This window comes from Triticum aestivum, chromosome 6D (assembly GCF_018294505.1).
Source record: "Triticum aestivum cultivar Chinese Spring chromosome 6D, IWGSC CS RefSeq v2.1, whole genome shotgun sequence".
Lineage (NCBI taxonomy): Eukaryota > Viridiplantae > Streptophyta > Magnoliopsida > Poales > Poaceae > Triticum > Triticum aestivum.
Genome location: NC_057811.1, coordinates 466,760,631 through 466,783,173, shown reverse-complemented (window position 1 = coordinate 466,783,173; position 22,543 = coordinate 466,760,631). Strand labels below are relative to the sequence as shown.

Here is a 22,543-nt window from a genome sequence, read left to right as displayed (position 1 = left end):
CCTGGATGCTCATATTGGTTCCTACATATTCTACGAAGATCTTTATCGGTCAAACCGCATAACAACATATGTTGTTCCTTTTGTCATCAGCATGCTACTTGCCCGAGATTCGATCGTCGGTATCTCAATACCTAGTTCAATCTCGTTACCGGCAAGTCTCTGTACTCGTTCCGTAATACATCATCCCGCAACTAACTCATTAGTTTCATTGCTTGCAAGGCTTATTATGATGTGCATTACCGAGAGGGCCCAGAGATACTTCTCCGAAAATCGGAGTGACAAATCCTAATCTCGATCTATGCCAACTCAACAGGTACCTTCGGAGACACCTGTAGAGCACCTTTATAATCACCCAGTTATGTTGTGACGTTTGGTAGCATACAAAGTGTTCCTCCGGTATTCGGGAGTTGCATAATCTCATAGTCATAGGAACATGTATAAGTCATGAAGAAAGCAATAGCAACATACTAAACGATCAAGTGCTAAGCTAACGGAATGGGTCATGTCAATCACATCATTCTCTAATGATGTGATCCCATTAACCAAATGACAACTCATGTCTATGGCTAGGAAACTTAACCATCTTTGATTCAACGAGCTAGTCAAGTAGAGGCATACTAGTGACGCTCTGTTCATCTATGTATTCACACATGTACTAAGTTTCCGGTTAATACTATTCTAGCATGAATAATAAACATTTATCATTATATAAGGAAATATAAATAACAACTTTATTATTGCCTCTTGGGCATATTTCCTTCAGCAGCAACTTTTCCTCTTTTTCAGAATGCCTAATAGGTATATTAAAGTGTGCAGCAAGGCCCAAGGCAAAGATGCCACCGAGAATGGGGCCCTTTTTACGGTTTAGACTTAATCGTTTAGCAATAATAGCGCCTAGACTGAAAGTTGTATCACGAAACAAAGCATGGCGCAAAATAACAATATCAGGGGCAGTAAGATTTCCACTGTTCCCGCGACCAATCAAGCATCTACTAGCAAATATTGCAAAGTAACGTAGAACAGGAAAATGTATGCTAGTAATTCTTGCACCTGAAACTTTCCTTGTTTCCCCTACAACAATTTCATTAATAAATCCCTCCACATCATTACAGTGTGGTTCCTCTTTGCTGCCCTCAAAGGGTATCTTGCAGACCCGACAAAATTCACTAAGTGACATCTCCTTAACCTCATCATATAAATGAAACTCCACTGAAGGTGGTGATTTCCTAGCATGAAAATAAAATTTTTGCGTGTGTAGGAGATACTGTTCATGCTGGTCGTGGAGGAAGTCGGTGAGGCCTGCATTCTCAGCCAAATAATAAAAATCATCATGAATCCCGGCTGCCTTCAAGAACTCATCACAAGGCCATTCACACGGCCGAACCTCCGCAGTGCGAGGAAGATTATATTTGGGCTTCTTATTCTCTTCACTTTGCTTATCCTTCGAGCTTCGGCTCGAAGATCCCCTCAAAAATCTCTTCATCATTTTCTTTCTCTGAAAATTTCTGAAATTTTTAGTAACTCAAAATAAAAGTGAACCAAACTCGACAAAATTGATAGCAACTACTCCCACAAGTGCCTTGAGACTATATCATGCATTAGAACTACTTGGGACCATATAAATTTTACATGCAAGCTCAAGGACAGGGTCACCTAAGTAGCAAAAATTTGCAATAAATAAAGCACTAGAACAAAAACTAATTGGACCATTGGAGGAGTCACATACCAAAGAACACTCCCCCAAAGTAGTTTTGTGAGGGGATCTTTGAGTAAGGAGATCGAAAATCACAGCAAAACGAGCAAGAACATGGGTTTGAGTTGGTTGTGGATTTTTTCTAGAGGAAGAAGAAGTGTGTGGGTGCAGGAATAAGTGGAGGGGGCCACATGGGGCCCATGAGGCAGGGGGGCGCGCCCAAGGGGGTGGGCGTGCCCTGGACCCTCGTGGCCAGGTGGTGGCTCCCCCTGGTGTGTTCTCAGTGCCAGATATTCTCAAATATTCCACAAAAAATGTATATAAATTTCAGGGCATTTGGAGAACTTTTATTTTCGGGGTATTTTTTATTGCAAGGATAATTCAGAAAACGGATAGAAAATACTATTTTTGCTTTATTTAATATAAATAACAGAAAGTAAAAGGAGGGTACAGAGAGTTGTGCTTTCTAACTTCATCCACCTCATGCTCATCAAAAGGAATCCACTAACAAGGTTGATCAAGTCTTGTTAACAAACTCATTCCGAATAACATGAAACTGGAGAATTTTCGAATAACAATAGGTTACCTCAACGGGGATATGCACGTCCCCAATAATAAGAATATCATATTTCTTCTTGATAGTAGGAAGAGAAAATTCAAAACCTCCAATAATAATCGTTGGAATTTTTCCAATAGAATTGATACTTTGGACTTGAGGTTGTTTCCTCAGAAAGTGTACCGTATGCTCATTACCATTAACATGAAAAGTGACATTGCCTTTGTTGCAATTAATAACAGCTCCTGCAGTATTCAAAAAGGGTCTACCAAGGATAATCGACATACTATCGTCCTCGGGAATATCAAGAATAAGCAAGTCCGTTAAAATAGTAACGTTTGCAACCACAACAGGCACATCCTCACAAATACCGACAGGTATAGTAGTTGATTTATCGGCCGTTTGCAAAGATATTTCAGTAGGTGTCAACTTGTTCAAGTCAAGTCTATGATATAAAGAGAGAGGCATAACACCACCGGCTCCAAGATCACATAAAGCAGTTTTAACATAGTTTCTTTTAATGGAGCATGGTATAGTTGGTACTCCTGAATCTTCTAGTTTCTTTGGTATTCCACCCTTAAAAGTATAATTAGCAAGCATGGTGGAAATTTCAGCTTCTGGTATCTTTTTTTTATTTGTAACAATATCTTTCATATAGCATAAGGATTCATTTTAAGCATATCAGTCAAACGCATACGCAAAAAGATAGGTCTAATCATTTCAGCAAAGCGCTCAAAATCCTCATCATCCTTTTTCTTGGATGATTTAGGACGAAAAGGCATGGGTTTCTGAACCCATGGTTTTCTTTCTTTACCGTGCTTCCTAGCAACAAAGTCTCTCTTATCATAATGTCGATTCTTTGATTATGGGTTATCAAGATCAACAGCAGGTTCAATCTCTACATCATTATTATCGCTAGGTTGAGCATCAACATGAACATCATCATTAACATTATCACTAGGTTCATGTTCATCACCAGATTGTGTTTCAGCATCAGAAATAGAAATATCATTGGGATTCTCAGGTGTGTCAACAACAGGTTCATTAGAAGCATGCAAAGTCCTATCATTTTTCTTTTTCTTCTTGTTAGAAGGACTAGGTGCATCAACATTAGTTCTCTGAGAATCTTGCTCTATTCTCTTGCGGTGGCCCTCAGGATACAAAGGTTCCTGAGTCATTTTACCTCCTCTAGTCATAACTCTAACAGCATTATCATTTTTCTTATTATTCAATTCATTGAGAAAATCATTTTGAGCTTTAAGCACTTGTTCTACTTGAGTGGTAACCATAGAAGCATGTTTACTAATAAGTTTAAGTTCACCTTTAAATCAAGTGTTCAATCATATAAGCATTGTGTTTCAATTGTCTACCAACATAAGCATTGAAGTTTTCTTGTTTAACCATAAAGTCATCAAACTCATCCAAGCATTGGCTAGCAAACTTAGTAGACGGGATTTCACCTTTATCATATCTATAGAGAGACTTTACCTTTACTACCTGTGTCGGGTTATCAAGACCATGTATTTCTTCAATAGGTGGTAAATTAAGACCATGTATTTCTTTAATAGGCAGTAAATTCTTAAAATCTTCAGCTTTAATACCTTTTTCTTTCATGGATTTCTTTGCCTCTTGCATATCTTCCGGACTGAGAAATAGAATACCCCTTTTCTTCGGAGTTTGTTCAGGAAGTGTCCAATTATTTTCGTTACTCAGCATATTATTCAATAGCAATTCAGCTTGATCAATAGTCCTTTCCCTGAAAACACAAGCAGCACTACTATCCAGGTGGTCTCTGGAAGCATCAGCTAGTCCATTATAAAACATATCAAGTATTACATTTTTCTTGAGAGGATGATCAGGCAAAGCATTAAGTAATTGGAGAAGCCTCCCCCAAGCTTCTGGGAGACTCTCTTCTTCAATTTGCACAAAATTATATATTTCCCTTAAAGCGGCTTGTTTCTTATGAGCGGGGAAATATTTAGCAGAGAAGTAATAAATCATATCCTGGGGATACGCACACAACCAGGATCAAAAGAATTAAACCATGTTTTAGCATCACCCTTTAATGAAAACAGAAATAATTTAAGGATATAGTAGTAGCGAGTTTTCTCATCATTAGTGAATAGGGTGGCTATATCATTTAATTTAGTAAGATGTGCCACAAAAGTTTCAGATTAATAGCCATAGAAAGGATCAGATTCAACCAAAGTAATTATCTTAGGGTCGATAGAGAAATCATAATCCTTATCAGCAATACAGATACGTGAAGTAGCAAAAGCAGGGTCATATTTCATTCTAGCATTCAAAGACTTTTCTTTCAGCTGAGCTAGTAATTTCTTAAGATCATTCCTATCATTGCAAGCAAGAAAATCTCTAGCAGTTTCTTCATCCATAACATAACCCTCAGGCACAACAGGCAATTCATACCTAGGGGAGAATCTTCATCATCACTTTCATCAATATTATCTGTTTCAATAATTTCATTCTCTCTAGCCCTAGCAAGTTGTTCATCCAGAAATTCACCTAGTGGCACAGTATTATCAAGCATAGAAGTAGTTTCATCATAAGTATCATGCATAGCAGAAGTGGCATCATCAATAACATGCGACATATCAGAATTAATAGCAGAAGCAGGTTTAGGTGTCGCAAGTTTACTCAAAACAGAAGGAGAATTAAGTGCAGAGCTAGATGGCAGTTCCTTACCTCCTCTCGTAGTTGAGGGATAGATCTTGGTTTTTTTTGTCTTTCAAGTTCCTCATAGTGATCAGCAAATATAAATCCCAAGTGACTCAAAGCATAGAGCTATGCTCCCCGGCAATGGCGCCAGAAAATAGTCTTGATAACCCACAAGTATAGGGGATCGCAACAGTTTTCGAGGGTAGAGTATTCAACCCAAATTTATTGATTCGACACAAGGGGAGCCAAAGAATATTCTCAAGTATTAGCAGTTGAGTTGTCAATTCAACCACACCTGGATAATTTAATATCTGCAGCAAAGTATTTAGTAGCAAAGTAGTATGGAAGTAACGGTAACGGTGGCAAAAGTAATAGTAGCAGTTTTGTAGTAATTGTAACAGTGGCAACGGAAAAGTAACTAAGCAAAGATCAATATGTGAAAAGCTCGTAGGCAATGGATTAGTGATGGATAATTATGTCGGATGCGATTCCTCATGCAATAGTTATAACATAGGGTGAGACAAAACTAGCTCCAGTTCATCAATGTAATGTAGGCATGTATTCCGAATATAGTCATACATGCTTATGGAAAAGAACTTGCATGACATCTTTTGTCCTACGCTCCCGTGGCAGCGGGGTCCTATTGGACACTAAGGGATATTAAGGCCTCCTTTTAATAGAGTACCGGACCAAAGCATTAACACTTAGTGAATACATGAACTCCTCAAACTACGGTCATCACCGAGAGTGGTCCCGATTATTGTCACTTCGGTGTTGCCGGATCATAACACATAGTAGGTGACTAATGACTTGCAAGATAGGATCAAGAACTCACATATATTCATGAAAACATAATAGGTTCAGATCTGAATTCATGGCACTCGGGCCCTAGTGACAAGCATTAAGCATAGCAAAGTCATAGCTACATCAATCTCAGAAGATAGTGGATACTAGGGATCAAACCCTAACAAAACTAACTCGATTACATGATAAATCTCATCCAACCTGTCGTGGTTTTGTCACAGCAGATGTCCTAGAGAAAGGACTTAGTCGTGGAGCCATCGCTACGGGTTAACTTAAAGGGGTTAAAGCGGACAAGGGACGCAAGAGTGTTTTATACTAGTTCGGCCCCTTACGATGAAGGTAAAAGCCTACGTCTAGTTGTGATGGAATTGCTGGGGTTTCGATGACCAGGGAGCGAATACGCTTTGCCTGAGTCTCGAGTTGTTGTCTGTTGTCCTTGAACCGCTGCCAGGTCGTCCCCTTATATACATGGGTTGACGCCCGTCGGTTTACAGAATCCCGAGGCCGGCTCATAATCGTGTCCGGCTCGGTCTCTGCTACTTCTATCTTACAACCCAAGTTTACATATCAATGCCGGTTTATGTCTACAGGCCTTAAACCGGCTTTGGGCCCTGGGCCTTCATAAAGCATCACCGTCTGTCTTCATGGACTTCAGATACGAATGAACTACTTATGGGGTTAACCCGGCCTCTCCTGGCCGGTTTACGCCCAGTGGTAATATCCCCAACATTAGGCCCCAGATTGATTTGAACTGGTTCATGTCAATCCTCAATACTTAAGAAAATTTCTTCTTCAACATCTTCACATAATCTTGTAAACCGTCGTGACCTCATCTTCTAGGATCATGGTAAACCGCCATGACGTCACCAGTTATTTAAAACTGTGTATAATCCACCTTCATTAATGAGCCTCCGACAATCGAGGCGACAGCTCCATCTCATATCCAAAATTTAGGCTCCTCGATTTTCGCGGCTGACGCTGATCTTTCTGCCCTTATAAATAGCTCCAGGGGGTCTTTCCATTCCCCCCCGTATCTCTTCACCTCCTCTTCTTCCTTGCACTGCCCATCCTTTGGAGCTCCGCCGCCACCGTCGACCTTCGTTTCTTCCTCTGCGACGGCCGCTGCATCAACCTGATCGGACTAGAAAAACGCGGCAATCCTCCGCTGCTTCTTCAGCACCAGTACGTTCCTCCTTTCTTACTCTAGATCGACCATTAGGGTTCATCATTCTTCGTAGTTCTTCGAAGTTCTTGAATCTGTTTGTTTATCTTTAGCAGTACCAATGGCTAGTTTAGATCTGCTTTTTCCAAAGCCTTTGTACTTTAAACTCCTGCTTCCTTGTTAGAACATCTGCCTTGTATAAAACTCATCTCAACTTGGTGAACCTTTAACATACTGGAAATTAGGTCAGAATATATTTTGTTTTTCCAACGCGCGGTAGATCTGAAATTACCATGGCAAGATGTGAAACTTGTTTCTTCCTTCACTTATACGCTTTTAATACCAGATTGGGCGGTTTAACTTCATATACAAAATGATGACCCAGTAGATACCATTAGTCCCCTGTTGAACCGCCAATGCATTCATCATTGTACTGTTTTCATTGGCAGACTCTATTTTACGAATAACCAATTCCGGTTTAACAATATGCTCACATCCTTATACCGTTGTATAGTTGTCCATTGTAAATCTTAAACTGACAATAATCATGTTTCAGATCTTTCATTGCCATGGCGAAGCAAATCTATGAATGCAATTGGGCTCCTTCTCGAGTAACCGAAGAACAGTTAAACAATCTTGTTAAAACGGGCGCTTGAGCCAAGAAAGATGTCATCCGCTGGAGGGTCCCTGGCCCGGAAAATCCTCCTGCACCCAAGGACGGAGAGGTAGTCGTGTTTGCTGACCATTTGAGTCGAGGTTTTAGCCCTCCCGGTTCAAAAAATTTCCGAGATGTACTAGCCAATTTTCAGCTGCGCCCTCAAGACATCGGTCCCAATTCTGTGACCAACATCTACCACTTCCAAGTCTTCTGTGAGGTTTATCTGCAAGAGGAACCTACAGTCGAACTGTTTAGGGATTTCTTTCACTTAAACCGTCGCACAGAGTTCTCGGATGGACCCAATACGGAACTGGGTGGAATGGCGGTTCAGAAAAGGAAGGAAGTCACCTTCCCTCATCCCAAACTCCGCAGTCACCCCAAAGAGTGGAACCAGACTTGGTTTTATTGCATGGATACATCTCCACCTGATGAAAACCCCCTGTCGGGTTACCGCCCTGAACGCCTTAGTAACACACATCCTTTTCCTCAAAGGTTGACGACAAAAGAAAGGGCCAACTATGCTCCCCAATTATCAAAGCTTAGAGCCTTCATGGCGAACGGTTTGACAGGAGTTGATCTTGCTCGTTGCTGGATAAGCTGGAGTATTCTGCCCTTAAGCCGACGCTCCGGTTTGATGTGTGAGTATACGGGGAGTTTGAAGGATGCTCAGCGGCACATTGACATTCAGCTTACAGATGCAGAAGTCACTGAGGCTGTAAAGAAAATGCTGAACAAATCGGAGGCCGTCTGTGCCCAAACCGGACTACTCCCTTTCTGCGCTTTCAACAAACCGTCAACTGTAAGAATCATATAATCTTTTTATCTGAAGTTGCTTTTGTCCAAATATTCTCTGAAAGTGTGATTATTTTCTGACAGGGTGATGATCTATTCTGGAACAAGAAACCACCACAAGACAAACCGGTCAAGCCGCAAGATAAACCGGTCAAGCCAGTTCGTCCAAAGACCAAGGTTATCAGAAAAACCTGCCAAGAAAAGGACCACTGCATCCTCTGAGCTACCAGCTGATGACGATGTGGGTAATCCAGAATCAGAGGTAGAACTTGACTCTCTTGGTTCATTTTTCGTACATCTCATTGACAATGATTATTATCAGGACGACGCTGAAGGGAGTCATGCTGATGACGTAGAGGTAACCATTCTTTCCTCCGATTCAGATCCTCTGCCAACATAAAAAATCCGCCAAGGAAACCGGAAAGTAAAATTTCCTCACCCCCTTGCTTACTTGGACCCAAACTTTCTTTTGAAGACGCGGCAGCATGAGGCTCGCCGCACAACCCGGCACAGCGGCCAGGTGGTTACCTCCGCCGATTTACCGAACAGTCCGGTTCGGAAACGCCAATCAGAGGTCTCTTATCCCATTGATACTTCATGATCCAAAGCAGGTTGTTTCCGCCAGCCTCTTAACCCGTCTGATTCAAATTATCAGGGTACTTCTCACTCATCTTCTGGCGAGTCGTGGCCACAAAACTTCCACCCCTCAAAACGGTTCTTGGGTGAGCTATACACGTGTTGTTATCCTTGATGTTGCTATTTTGGTATACTGTACTGATCCTCATGTTTATTTTTCTCAGTACCAAGCCCAGACCCAGCAAGAAAGCTCGGTTGAATAAACCGGCTGATGAAGACGTGGCTGTTGAACCGGAGAAAACTCCAGATCCTGAAGAGACCAACATTGATGCCATACAGAATGACCCACCGCCTCAAGATCATGACTTCGTTGCAGAGCAGGCAGAAGTTGACACCACAAGCCATGCGGACCAGCCAACCAGCCCTGTCCGAACTGACAATAAACCGGCAAGTCCAATTAAAAATACTGACAAACCGCCAACCCAGTAATGACTGCTAATGACAAAGATGATGACATTATGATTACTGGCACTGGCCATACCACTCTGGGCAATCCTGTCGCTTTGTCAAAGCATACTGCCAAAGATGAGCTCTCTACAATTGGCAAAGGCAAATGGAATGCCGATTTGTCAAATTATGCCCATATGAATGCTCAAGACCTTCACTCTGGCTTCCTGAACCATCTATACACCAGCCGTGACTATGAAGCCGGTTTGGTAAATATGATGAAGGAGCGCTATGAGGTAACTTCATAAGTGTTTCTCTCTTATATTTAATTGCAGCTTATCAACTCCAGTAGCCCCCAATTGACGATTTAAGATACCAATTTAAACCGGGACTTAGTAACAATTATCTGTTTGCAACAATGCATCTTAACTTCACTGATGTAGCCCCCAAGGGTCGGTTTAACTTTATAAAGATGAACCAGGACTTTGTGGATGAGTTCCCATATCAGCATTTTATGAGCAAATACACATTAGCCCCCAAGTGCCAAGCTTAATACTTGTATTGTGCTTGGGACTTGTAAAAATTTCTGATAAAGAGCAAATATGCATTAGCCCCCAAGTACTAAGGGCATAACTTGTTATGTACTTGGTACTTCAAATATGTACTGTCAACTTATTATATATCTGTCTCTTTATAGGCTGAACTGAGCAAGAAGGAAAGCCAAACCGCTGATCTGCAAGAGAACCTCAAATCCCAGCAAGCTGAAACCTCCAAAGCGAAGGAAGAATTGATCAGTGCTCTAGGCGCTATGGGAAACTGAAAGAGGGCTTCCACAAAGAGCGGGCGGATTGGGAGACTGAAAAATCCGCTTTGATAAAAAGGGCTGAAAAAGCAGAAGCCGCTCTTAAACTGGTGGTTGATGAACTGGCCGGCGTAAAGCGGCAGATTCATGCCATGACTGCTGCTGTGTTCGGTAAAACATCTTTTCCCTAATACTTTCAACATATCTCTCCCGTGTGTTGTTGGTTTACTAATGTGTACAATGGTGCAGGAACTCGCATTAGCCATCTGGGCTCTGATGTATAGAAGAAGTTGAAAGCTGCCTACACTCTGATAGAGCAGCTGTATACCGGTGCGCAACGGATCACCTATACTGCTTCACATAATAATCCTCCCCCCACTTTGATCAAGGATACCTTAGAAAGGTTATCTATGCTTCCTGCCTGGGTAGACGAGCTAAAAAAGTCTGCCGCTAGAACAGGCGCTTTGGACGCACTAACCCGGGCAAAAGCGTGGGTACCTGACTTTGATCCAGTGGAGGCGGCCCAAGGCTATCCCAGTTTAAAGGAATACAGAACAGAATTTGGCAATGATGATCTCCAAATCATAAACCGGGAAGTACGCCCATTGGCTTGTCAACTGGTTGTAGAGGCAGATCTTTCATACTATCAGGCGAGTTATGATGATAAGAACAGACGGGTTGCGGCACCAATTCCAGAAGCGCAAAATCTTATCCCACCAATCCGTAAGCACACTTATGCCCCTGACATTGAATCGTCTACGCTGATAAGCGATGAAGCAGTATTCCAAGCCCTAACTGGGATCGACTGGGCAACTGTTGACTTCCAGCCACTGGGTAGAGAGGAGGGAGTTGAACCGGTGCGAGATGATCCGCATCCGTCAGGCCAAGTTGGTGACCAACCATTAACCGGAGGCCGGTTTAGTCTTCTACATGCTGCAACATGTATTTGAGAAAACAATTATCATTTTGGGCACTGAAACGCCTTGTAATATGCTAGTTAAAATACTTGGTCTGGTATGCCTTCGTGCATATTTATCTGCAACTGATGCTTCCTTAATCCGACATGCTTAAGATATGATATTCATAATCCATAGCCTTTTATTCAAGCTGTTCCTGCAGATAAGAAGCTTAAAGCGCCCTGGCGGTTTACCCCCGGGCGGGTCATGATACCCAAATATATATATGATCAAGGTCTGTAACCAAGGTTGTAAAAGATAACCAAATATGGAAATATATAATACCTGCGACCTTTAGGCATGATGTTGGCTGGCCAACTTTGTAGTAAGGGCCATAACCCTACTCTGGAGGGTAAGTAACTCCTGATATATGATGTCGGTTTACAATAAAACCGTTCCGGGTTGTGAGAAACACCGGTTTATTCCATACTGGTGCCTTTGAGGCAAAACCAGACCGGGCTGATAGTCTCCGGATTATAATTTGATCATGTACTGACAACTTGTAGTTGACAGCCTAATCGGGTTGATAAACACCGGTTGTAAAAACATCACAAATCTTATGAAACAAAGAAAACTTAGCAAAAGGCAAATAATAACCGTTGTCGTCGAGGCTTTTCACGGGCTGCCAGGCCCCAAATTGGAGGCTTTTCATGGGCTGCCAGCCCACTGAGTTAAACAATTTTTGCAAAGCCTTTTAAGATGGTCCACAATCCTTAACCAATCATCGTTTTAACTTGACAAGTTCACGGTCTTCATTTTAGATTAACTTGTCAAAGTTCGAAGGGTCATACCAGGTTTACCTGGGCGGAGTGACTTACTTAAATAGGCAGGTTAACCCGGGGTTTTAGGTGTATACACCAGGCTTCCAAGCCATGGCTTGATAGCCTGTTACAAGTGTAGATTCTTAGTTCATTTCGACAACAAAGAATCCCCAAGCAACATTGTGAGCTGTGCTCAGTGGGTGCCTATGTTTGAGCTGTTGTTTTACAACACTCTCTTTGGCCCCGGATTGATGTGGCTTCAAGCCGATCAAGATGTGTGACTGTGGTTCGGATACAACCAGGCGCCCAAGTGATGCTGTGGCATTGCGCCGATCAAGAGGTGTAGCTATGGTTCGGATACGACCAAGCCCCCAAGTGATGCTGTGGCATTGCGCCGATCAAGAGGTGTAGCTATGGTTCGGATACGACCAAGCCCGTAAGTGATGATGTGGCATTGCGCCGATGAAGAGGTGTAGCTATGGTTCGGATACGACCAAGCCCCCAAGTGATGTAATATAAAGCTTTGAGAAGCTAAATCAAGGGGTAAACCGGACGCCGCTTTGTAAGCTCCATGTAACCACACATGATGTAAGAAAAACAACAGATACCCTGCTTTAGCTGAGGTTCCGGTTTATTATATTGATCATAATATATACAATGTCATAATATGTACATAAGCAGAGCCTATAGCTCAAGTATAGTAGGGCCGAAGATGAGCAATATTCCACGGCCGGTTGGTCTCCTCCTCCGATTTACGTGAGTCTTTGCGCTCTCGAACATCGATTAGGTAGTATGACCCGTTGTGCAGATTCTTGCTGACCACAAAGTGTCCTTCCCAAGGGGGGGATAGCTTATGCATATCCGTCTGATCCTGGATGAGCCGAAGCAGCAAATCACCTTCTTGAAAGGTTCTCGTTCTAACCCGGCGGCTATGATAACGACGCAGATCTTGCTGATAAATCGCTGAACGGGCTGCCGCCATGTCACGTTCCTCATCTAACAGGTCAAGAGCTTCCTGCCGTGCCTTCTCGTTGTCAGCTTCAACATTGGCCGCTACACGAGGCGAGTCATGACGGATGTCACTAGGAAGAACTGCTTCCGCTCCATAAACCATGAAAACTGGTGTGTATCCTGTCGATCTGTTGGGTGTGGTATTGATGCTCCACAACACAGAAGGTAACTCCTCAACCCAAAAACCCGGCGTCCGTTGCAAAGGAACCATAAGTCGGGGTTTGATGCCTCTCAAGATCTCTTGATTGGTCCTCTCCGCTTGACCATTAGACTGTGGGTGAGCCACTGATGACACGTCAAGCCGGATGTGCTCACGTTGACAGAACTCCTTCATGGCACCTTTTGACAGATTGGTACCATTGTCTGTTATAATGCTGTGTGGAAAGCCGAACCGGAAGATCACCTTTTTGATGAATTGAACCGTCGTGGCTGCGTCCACTTACTAACTGGCTCTGCCTCAACCCACTTCGTGAACTTATCAACCGCCACCAAAAGGTGGGTCTTCTTGTCCTTGGACCTCTTGAAAGGCCCAACCATATCCAGCCCCCAAGTTGCAAACGGCCAGGTGATTGGAATCATCCTCAATTCTTGAGCCGGTACATGAGTGCGCCTTGAGAATTTCTGATAGCCATCACATCTTTTGACCAAGTCCTCGGCATCAGCATGAGCTGTCAACCAATAGAAACCGTGACGAAACGCCTTTGCCACCAAAGATTTTGAACCGACGTGGTGACCACAATCTCCTTCGTGGATCTCACGCAAAATTTCACGACCTTCCTCAGGAGACACACAGCGTTGAAACGCCCCTGTCACACTGCAATGATGTAACTCTCCATTGATAATAGTCATGGACTTGGACCGCCGGATTATCTGCCTGGCCAAAGTTTCATCCTCTGGTAACTCGCCCCGGTTCATATACGCCAGATATGGAACCGGCCAATCTGGGATAACATGAAGAGCCGCCACCAACTGAGCCTCCGGATCAGGAACATCCAAATCCTCTTCACCAGGGAGCTTGACAGACGGATTATGCAAAACATCCAGGAAGACATTAGGTGGAACCGGTTTACGTTGGGAACCCAGGCGGCTTAAAGCGTCCGCCGCTTCATTCTTCCGCCGGTCCACATGATCCACCTGATAACCCTTAAAGTGACTTACAACAATATCCACCTCACGATGATATGCTGCCATTAGTGGGTCCTTGGAATCCCAAGTGCCGGACACTTGTTGAGCCACCAGATCCGAGTCACCGAAGCACTTAACTCGGCTTAGGCTCATCTCCTTAGCCATCCGAAGACCATGGAGTAAAGCCTCATATTCAGCTGCATTGTTAGTGCACGGGAACATTAAACGGAGAACATAACAAAACTTATCACCTCATGGGGAAGTTAATACGACTCCAGCCCCCGAGCCCTCCAATTGCCTGGACCCATCAAAATGAATAGTCCAATAAGTATGATCCGGCTTCTCCTCTGGCGCTTGTAATTCTGTCCAATCATTGATGAAATTCACAAGTGCCTGAGATTTGATCGCCGTTCGGGGTATGTATTTCAACCCGTGAGGCCCGAGCTCTATAGTCCACTTAGCAATCCGGCCAGTTGCTTCCCTGTTCTGGATTATATCTCCCAACGGAGCAGAGCTGACCACCGTGATGGGATGACCTTGGAAATACTGCTGAAGCTTCCGGCTTGCCATAAAAACCCCATACACCAATTTTTGCCAATGCGGGTACCTCTGCTTGGACTCAATAAGTACCTCACTGATATAGTAGATCGGCCGTTGAAGCGGATATTCCTTTCCTGCCTCCTTGCGCTCCACCACAATAGCCACACTAACAGCCCGAGCATTAGCTGCCACATATAGCAACAATGGTTCTTTGTCCACTGGAGCAGCGAGAATCGGCGGATTAGCCAGCTGCCGCTTTAAGTCCTCAAATGCTTCATTAGCAGTGTAACTCCAGACGAAGTTATCCGTTTTCTTCAGCATCTGATATAAAGGGATGGCCTTCTCGCCAAGGCGACTGACTAACCGGCTCAACGCGGCAATCCGGCCTGCCAGGCGTTGAACATCATTGATACACTTCGATTTAGCCAAGGAGGTGATGGCTTTGATCTTTTTCGGATTAGCTTCAATGCCCCTGTTAGACACCAAAAAGCCCAAGAGCTTGCCTGCAGGTACACCAAAGACACACTTGGCCGGTAGGCATCCAGGAAACCATTATGGCCGATTTTCGTCACCACGAGTTGCTGGCGACCGACCCCCTGGAGCGCTTTGTGTGGCATTGGTCTCCGGCCCAAGGGTACTCGGGTGGCATGCTTCTGGGCCTTAGCAATGCCTGCTTCGAGGTGCTGTCCTAGGAGACGGGCACCTTTTTTATTTCGGCCCGCGTTAGGCATAGGGCGTCGCTTCGGGAGTGGGTGGTTCTAGTGGTCTACGGCCCCGCTGACCACTCGCGCTCGCTCGAGTTTTTGGATGAGCTCCAAGCGAGGGTGGGTCATTCGACTGCCCTCAACCTGCCGCTGGTGATGGGAGGCGACTTCAACTTGATTCGCTTGGGCGTGGACAAGAGCAACTCAAACATTAACTGGACCAGAGTCTCCATGTTCAACAACGCGATTGCAGCCATGGCGCTTAGGGAAGTGGCCAGAACAGGGGCTCGGTTCACCCGGATAAACAAGCAGCTTTCGCCGGTGCGTTCAATGCTTGATACGGTGTTTGTGACGGCCGATTGGGAGTTGTGGTTTCCCATGTGCTCGTTCGTCGCTGAAACATGCATTGGGTCTGACCACGTGCCTCTGGTCCTGTCCACAGGGGAGGACAGGCTCAAGCGAAGCCCTCGTTTCTTCTTTGAAACAGCATGGTTCGAACTCCCAGAGTTTGAACAAGTGTTCACGCAAAAGTGGGACGCCTGTGTCAATAGGCTCGGGCACCAGCGCCGGCCCATGGAGTTGTGGGTCGCGTCTGGGGCGGGCCTGCGTGCGTGTCTCAAGGGCTGGGGGCTAACCAAGGTTGTGATGACAAACTTCAGCGGGCTCGTCTCGTCCAGGAGCTCGCGACACTGGATGCGCAGGCCGATGCACGCCCTTTCTCTGAACAGAGTGGGCACACCGCTACAACCTGGAGGGCCAGGTGGAGTCGCTTCTTCGGGCTGAAGAAGAATACTAGCGGCGGAGAGGTGGGCTTAAATGGACCCTGAAAGGCGATGCGAACACGAAATATTTCCACGCCTATGCAAATGGCTGCCGTCGCAAATGTGCCATCCTACGACTGCAATCGAAGCAGGGGCTCCTGTTGCGTCAAGGCGACATTATGCGACACGTCTATCAATTCTACATCCAACTAATGGGCTCGTGCGAGCCACCTCGGGCACGCCTTCGCTCGGAACTGTGGGGCCTGGCTGGCAGGGTGTCCGAGGCCGAAAACGACGAGCTAGGTCTCGCCTTCACGCCTCAGGAGATTGACGCTGCCGTTCACGGTATGAAGTCTGACACGGCTCCCGGCCCAGTTGCCATGTTCAAGCGCTTCTGGGCTATCCTTCAGGGCCAGATATTTGGGGTTTGCAACGGTTTTATGCGCGGCGAGGTCGATATCTCCCGCTTAAACTTTGGGATCCTCTCCCTCATCCCTAAATTGCAGGGGGCTGATAATATTAGGCAATTTAGACCCATTGCGCTGATCAACGTTCCTTTTTAAAATTTGCTCTAAAGCCTGCGCTTCGCGTTTGTCTCTGGTAGCCCATTGCATCATTAGTAGGAACCAATCTGCATTCATCGTGGGCGCAACATTCTAGAGGGGCCCCTTGCCTTGCTTGAGATTGTGCACTCGCTCAAACGCACGCGTCAGCCCGCGATCTTTCTAAAGCTAGATTTCAAAAAAGCGTGTGATCGTGTAAATTGGGACTTCCTTAGGCAGGTCCTCTTGGGAAGAGGCTTTGCGCCCGTTTGGGTTCACCGCATGCTCCAACTGGTCTCGGGGGGCCAAACGGCCATTGCGGTAAACGGCGAAGTAGGCCACTACTTTCGCAACAAGCGGGGGCTGCGTCAGGGAGACCCAGCCTCTCCGTTACTTTTCAACTTTGTGGCCGATGCCCTGGCTGCAATGTTGGACCGAGCTAGGTCGGCTGGTCACCTTAGGGGGGTGGCTAACCAGCTGGTTCTGGGAGGGGTTTCCCACCTACAGTACGCAGATGATACGCTGCTACTGTTCGAGCCTGACAGGCATAGCATCGCTACGGTCAAGGCTATCCTGCTGAGTTTCGAACTCATGTCCGGCCTAAAAATCAACTTCCACAAATGTGAAGTGGTTTCCATGGGGATGGGGCCAGACGAGAGTCAAGACGTGGCATACTTGCTCAACTGCAAATTGGGCAGTCTTCTATTTCTTTACATGGGGCTTCCGATTGGGGATCGGGCTCCCACCATCCTGGACTGGGCCCCCCTCTGCAACACGGTGGCCGGACGGGTGGGGCCGTGGCGAGGGAGATTTATGTCTTCGGGAGCAAGGCTTATTCTCACCAACTCTAGTCTCTCCTCGCTCCCCATGTTTACCATGGGTTTGTTTTTGCTTGCCGAAGGAGTGCATTCCAAGTTAGACACTCCGCGGTCTCGCTTCTTCTGGGAAGGAGCAAGCCCCAAACGGAAGTATCACCTAGTCAAGTGGACGGCCGTGTGCCGTCCCAAGTCCCAGGGGGGATTGGGGGTGATGAATTCCAGGCTGATGAATGTTGCATTAATGTGCAAATGGATTTGGAAGTTGTCCCAGGGAGAAACTGGGCTTTGGGTTGACCTTCTCAAAGCCAAATACTTCCCGTGGGGCAACTTCTTTGCAGCTTCTGGTCGGGGATCTCCCTTTTGGAACTCCATCCAAGAGCTTAAACCAATCTTCGCCATGGGGGCTAAGTTTCAGATTAAGGATAGATGCTCAACGCGATTCTGGACGGACTTATGGATTGGCGACCAACCTCTCTGGTCCAGATTTAGGCAGCTGTTTAGTATTGCGCTTGAACCCCGCATCTTCGTTGCTCAAGTTTTGGCTGAGTCCCCGCCAGTGCTGCTGTTTCGTCGGGAACTCACTGGCCCGGAGACGGCAAGTTTGGGAAACTTGTTGTCTCTCCTTGAGGGCGTCGTGCTAACCCAGGGCCCGAACGTGGTGTCGTGGCGCCTCAACGCCTCTGGCAAGTTCTCCGTAAACTCCCTTTACCGAGCTCTCGATAGGGGCACTCACCAGCAAGTTGCGTCTGGGCTTTGGAAGGCAAGGCTTCCCCTCAAAATCAAGGTTTCTTTTGGCAACTGTGTCGTGAGAAGCTGCCCAGTTCGGTGAACATCGCCAAACGCAACGGGCCGTCCAACGGGTCATGTGCGGTGTGCGGGGCGCCTGAAACCGCTAATCACGTGTTCTTCCAATGCCACTTGGCCCGATTTGCGTGGACTTCTGTTCGGGAGGCCGCTGGCCGGGTTTGGGATCCTAGGACATGTTCTGAGCTGTGCGCTCTCCTGTCGTCGGTTGCGGGTTCCGCTAGACGTGTCCTGTGGTGCTGTGTGGGGGCATTACTTTGGGCACTTTGGCACATTAGGAACAAACTTACCATCGAGGGCGTTTTTCCCTCACATCCCGCTGATATTATATACAAATGTGTTGTCTTTTTGCAGCAGTGGGCGCCGCTGGGAAGGTGCGAAGACGCTGATCTTCTGCAGCTCGCTCTGGCCCGTCTATGTCAGGTCTACACTTTGGCAAGAGCTCCTGCGCCGCAACCGTAGGGTTTGGTGGCACCTTTTGGAATCGTTTCTGCGAGCCTGCGTGCTCTGTTCTAGCCGTTTGCGGCATGTAATCCTGAACTTGCTGCCCTCGCCCCGCTTGTCCTTTTGAGGGTCCTGGACGTGTTGTAAGACTTAATCCGTGTGCACGCTGCCTGTTGTGGGCTTTATTAAGTTAAAGCCGGACGCGTCGAGAGTCTTTGTTCTAAAAAACGATGACGCCAAGCACCGTGTTGTGCACTCGTACTAATGCCCTGTATCTACTCCGTAGCTGATCTTCAATGCCTCGCAAGTGTTTTCAGGTTTATTTCTCCTCTCTGTAGTGCTCTGGGAACTGTGGCCTGGGTCGCTTCCACTCGAGAGAAGCAACTGCAGATCAAAGGAAGACAATGGGGATTCAAAGATAGCATCTTGGAAGCAAACCAATGCATCCCATATTCTTCTCACCTGATTAGACTAATCAAGCCGTTGGTTCTTACAAATAAGGCAACTAGCTCCATACCTGATGGGGCTGCAAGCTCGCCCACACCTTATTTCGTGCACGCATATTATGGTAGAATCCCTCACATTGCACACCGACGCAAACCACAAGTTCACAGCATGACAGGCACACATATTGGTTCGCCTTATTAGCATGACAAACAATGCACAAGAAAGCGTTGTGATCACTGATCAAGGACTTGCAATCGCCGAAGTAAGAGAGCAACGTCAGGGTGAAGGCGCCGCTTCATCTTGCTGATCGACCAAGCAATAGTGAGAGTGCTAATGTTGAAATTTGAATGTAAAGTTCTATGGTTGAAATTTGAATTTGGGCAATACCCCCTCTATTACAAATTATGACGTCAACTCTTCCACCAGGGGAGATGATAAGCCTCCGCACTCGTCATGTGCAATGCGAGCCATTGATCTAGGCCACGATCCTTTTTGATCGACTGTCAACCCTGTCAGGTAAGTAAATTTCAAGGTTTCTCTGTGCACTGTTTATGTAGGCGCCTCTACAACCCCGAGGTGGCTCCGCGGACAGATACCCTGTACCCTGGATTCCGCACAAGGCCATACGGTTGGCCCTGGCCCAGGACTTCGTTTGTCAGTGTTTGTGTGTCTCAGGTTGGATGCTTCTGATCTACGCATCTTTTTATCGTCGACAGTTGTTCTGGTGCGCTGGTCTTATTGGGTCTTAGCATGAAGATTTCCCGGCTGCCTACTATAACAAAGTTTGTCCGGCTCCGTTGAGGGAGGGGTGGATGACGGTGACGCGCCTTCAGCTCGCTCCAGTGCTTGTAGTTGTTGCTAGGTGGTTTACGTATCTCGATGTAATTTTTACTTCTACTTTTCTTTGTACTGCCTCGACAGATGAGATCGGAAGTTTATAAAAAAAAAAGATCCCGCTGCAAGAGCCAGCCGCTGGAATACCTGTGACGTGTGATGTATCTGTAGCGCCAGAGAAGAATAAGACACGGTGTACGCAGGATGCAACACACCGCCCGGGCGATCGTCGTGCGGGGCCGTCGCCACTGAGCAGTTTGGCCGTTTTGACGGCGGCGCCATCTTCAACGCCTGAGCCACACCGCAGATATGCTGTATCTTCAATGCCTCGAATGGATGGTGGCCCGTGGCCAGCTTGTTTTGTTTCTCTCTAGTGCTATGGGAACTGTATCTGTATGTGTCAAGAGTTCAGGCCAAGATGTTGAGATTTCAGAACAATATGTTTCATCCACGAAGCCACCAATTTCTAGCATTTCAAATCAGTTCCGAAATATTTTTTGGGAGACCTTTCAACATTTGCCAAGTTTCTTTGTGTAGTTATACCTCTACGGAAATGAAAATGCAGTGCTCCTGCTTGACCGTGAAAAATATGTGCTAAGTTTTAGATACAACTCAATGAAGAAACACATGGGATACGTATGGTTAATTTCTAGCAAAAATATACTTTTCAAACCTTTTTGTAGCAGGCCATAACACAATAGTGTTTATTTTTAAACTATCGTCATGGCCGTGACTTAGAAGATTATGGGTATCCCGTGTGGCTGGTACCCGCGACTTAAATTTAGCGGGACAGTGCATCACTAGTAGAAAACATGACTTTCGTTCGGGCATGGCAAGCCCATTAGTCCCGGTTCAGTCACGAACCGGGACTCATGGGGGCATTCGTCCCGATTCGTGAACCCGGGGGCCGGCCGGGGCCTCGTGGGCATTGGTCTCGGTTCGTATGGAACCATTTGTCCCGGTTCGAGGCACGAACCGGGACTAATGGGCCTCGCTCCTGGCCCATAACCATTGGTCCCGATTCTTGGCATGAACTGGGACAGAAGGCTCGGATTTAGTACCGGTTCTAGCCACGAACCGGGACAAATGAGCTACCTATATATACCCCATCGCCGCAGCAGAGCACTCCACAGTGCTCTATTTTTTCTGGCCGTCGAGGGGAGGGCATTTGGGTGCTCTAGCTCACCTCCTATGCACATGAGGTGTTCGATGAAATGTCTGAGCCACACTAGTTAATCTTTCTCCTCTCGAAACTCGACCTCCGAGCTCCATTTTCCCTGAGATTTGTCTAGGTTTAGCGGTCCGTCACGTCCCGTCCCCGTCTTCACCGCCGTCGATCGCCCGCGCCGATCTCGTCGCCAGCACCACCGTGGTGAGCCTCTTGTTCTTATCTTCTTTCTGAAAGAAAAAAATTCTTACTTCAGATAGATACTTGTCTAATTTGTTACTTTATTATCCTTCTTATTATATAGTGCGATGGTTTTGGTATCCGCCCCCGTCGGCCCTCGTCCTGTCTATGATTCGGATGTGGTATATATTATCTTTTTATAACTATTTGGTTCATTTATTGTTTATGACAATTATGCCGACCAACGTGTCATAGATTTTATTTATCTAGGAGGTGGTTGAACCGGAAATTCCAACCGACCCTATTGTCGAGAGGTTAAATTTAGTTGAAGAAGAAAACAATTACTTGAAGGAAAAAATAAAAAAATTGAGGAGGAGAAGATGATATTGGAGTTGCATGTTGCGGATGTCGTCGATGATCACAAGATCAAGATGGATGCAATGCGCTTGAAGATTAGAAAGATTAGAAAATATGCCATTCATACCGAGGCTTGGTATCATTATGCCGTTGGATCAATTGTTACCTTGGTTGCGATTATGATCGCATTTGTTTTCGCATTGAAATGTTTTACATAGTTCAATGTATGGTTTAATTAATTAGATGCTCTGGAGAGCTATATGTTGTTAGATGAGAACTATGTATGTACTTTGGTTTTAATGTGATGATGAACTTCTATTAATTTGGTCACTTAATTATCTATTCATGATGTTCTGTAATGGTTTTTGACACACTTAATTATATATAATGCACGCAGATGAACCGGCAATGGATGTACGGTGACAGACACACCTCCGAGTACATTAAGGGCGTGCATGATTTTCTCGAAGTGGCTGAGGCAAACAAGCAGAATGGTTTTATGTGTTGTCCATGCCCTACATGTGGGAATACGAAGTCTTACTCTGACCGGAAAATCCTTCACACCCACCTGCTTTACAAGGGTTTCATGCCACACTATAATGTTTGGACGAGGCACGGAGAAATAGGGGTTATGATGGAAGACGGCGAAGAAGAAGAGGACGATGACAACTATGTGCCCCCTGAATACGGTGATGCTGCAACGGGGGAAGCTGCTGAAGATCAAGAGGAACCAGACGATGTGCCCAATGATGCTGCAACGGGGGAAGCTGCTGAAGATCAAGAGGAACCAGTGCCCGATGATGATGATCTCCGCCGGGTCATTGTCGATGCAAGGACGCAATGCGAAAGTCAAAAGGAGAAGCTGAAGTTCGATCGCATGTTAGAGGATCACAAAAAAGGGTTGTACCCCAATTGCGAAGATGGC

General features: G+C 45.9%; 1 pseudogene; it reads right to left on the bottom strand.

Moving 5' to 3' along the window:
* Positions 1-19,454: 19,454 nt before the first annotated feature.
* On the bottom strand, positions 19,455-19,603 carry LOC123146718 (uncharacterized; annotated as a pseudogene).
* Between the last annotated feature and the right edge of the window lie 2,940 nt (positions 19,604-22,543).